Genomic DNA, 1,885 nt, shown 5'->3' with positions numbered 1-1,885 from the left:
CTCTTGCAGTTCCTTGGCTTGCTCAGCTTCACTTTCTTGCTTAGCTTCTTCCACACCTTCCTTCAAGATTTCTGGTTCCTTTTCTGAGGGTCTGATTCCTTCTTCTTCTGAGACTTCCTTCAACATGGTGATGACCTTGCATTCTTCCCATCTCACTCCCTTTTGTTCCCCTTTAGGATTCTTCTCTGTGTCACTAGGGAACACTGCGGTTGATTTGGGGGCCTGTTGAGATAGCTCTCCTACTCGAGACTCCATCCACTTGAGTTTTTCACCATGGCTTCTTAAGGTCGATCTCACATCTTCCTTAAAGGCTTTCAATTCAATTATGTCCTGACTCATGGTTGCAAGCCTTCCTTCTATCATGTTTAATTGATCTTGAAATTGTTGGTTCGGATCAGGCTGGGCAGGTTGGTTATTTTGGCCATGATATGGTGGTTGGGAGTAAGTGTTTTGTGTGGCTTGGTATGATCTTTGGTTGGAGTTTTGGTATGTGGAATTGTTATGTTGGTTGTGGTTGTAAGGTTTGTGGTTTTGTGGTTGGGTTTGCTGGTTTCCCCACCCAAAGTTTGGGTGGTTTTTCCATCCTGCGTTGTAAGTGTTGGAATGTGGATCATATGATTGCCTTTGTTGGTTTCCCACATAGTTGGCCTCTTCCCAATCACCTCCTTCAATGCTTACTTCCTCTTGATCTTGTGTGTGTATTGCAGCCACTTGCTTTGTGTCCAATTTCCTTGTGAGCTCTGCTAGTTGCTTGGCAAACACCTTGTTTTGGGCTAAAATTGTATCAACATGGTTCAGCTCCATGACTCCCTTAGTGTTGTGCCTCTCTGAAGCATAGTAGTATTTATTCTCAGCCACTGTCTCAATCACTTCAATGGCTTCTTCCACAGTCTTTTTCCTGTTCAATGAACCTCCTGATGAATGGTCTACAGCCTTTCTTGATTCATAAGAAAGTCCATCATAGAAAATATGCAATTGCACCCATTCAGGGAACAAGTTAGGTGGACATTTCCTTGTCAATTCTTTGAACCTCTCCCATGCCTCGTAGAGCGTCTCACCATCTTGTTGTCTAAAAGTTTGAACCTCAGATCGAAGCCTATTGACCTTTTGTGGGGGTAGAAACGTGCCAGAAACTTGCTCTCCACCTCCTCCCAAGTTGTTAGGCTGTCCCTTGGGAATGATTCCAACCACTTAGCTGCCTTGTCCCTAAGTGAAAATGGGAACAAGAGCAGTTTATAGGCATCATCTTGGACTCCATTGGACTTCACAGTATCGCAAATTCTCAGGAATTTGGTGAGATGTTGGTTTGGATCTTCACTAGCACTCCCACCAAATGAACAATGATTCTCCACCAATGATATTAGCTGTGGTTTGAGTTCAAAATTGTTGGCCTGAATAGGTGGTTTCTGAATGCTGCTACCACAATTCCCAGAGGTTGGGTTTATGTATGAACCAAGAACCCTCCTCTCAGGAATGGCATTGTTTCCATCAGCCCTCTCATGGTTGTGAAATTCTCTATCCATGTTGAGATCTAGAGCCTCCTCGAAGTTGTCCTCAGATTCTCCTTCAGATTCTTCCTCTCTCACTACTCTCTTCCCTCTTGCTTCCCTTCTACGTCTATGAAGGGTCCTCTCTGGTTCGGTATATGGAGGAGTTGATGCCTCTCCTCTCCTACCTGTCATACAAGAACACACCACAAGCAACAAACAAGTGGAATACTCTTGGTTAATGGAAGAGTATGGTTAGAGCAGTTGAGGAATTAATTCAAATAGTTAGTGGGTTAGTGAGTTAGTTGCTTGAATTTAAAGGCATAAAGAAAGAAAAAGCAAATAACAAAGTGCAGGAATTAAAATTCAACAAGTAACTTGAACTGAATTAACAAAAA

General features: G+C 43.0%; 1 non-coding gene across 1 annotated transcript; it reads left to right on the top strand.

Annotated features, from left to right (window-relative positions):
- The first annotated feature begins 994 nt into the window (after positions 1–994).
- On the top strand, positions 995–1,098 carry LOC130952100 (small nucleolar RNA R71). The gene has a single exon (XR_009074281.1). It is a non-coding gene; the product is annotated as a small nucleolar RNA R71 (small nucleolar RNA).
- Positions 1,099–1,885: the final 787 nt, after the last annotated feature.

The sequence above is a fragment of the Arachis stenosperma genome, chromosome 9, assembly GCF_014773155.1.
Source record: "Arachis stenosperma cultivar V10309 chromosome 9, arast.V10309.gnm1.PFL2, whole genome shotgun sequence".
Taxonomy (NCBI): Eukaryota; Viridiplantae; Streptophyta; class Magnoliopsida; order Fabales; family Fabaceae; genus Arachis; species Arachis stenosperma.
The sequence above is the reverse complement of the archived record's forward strand: the minus strand, read 5'-3'. Positions and strand labels throughout refer to the sequence as shown.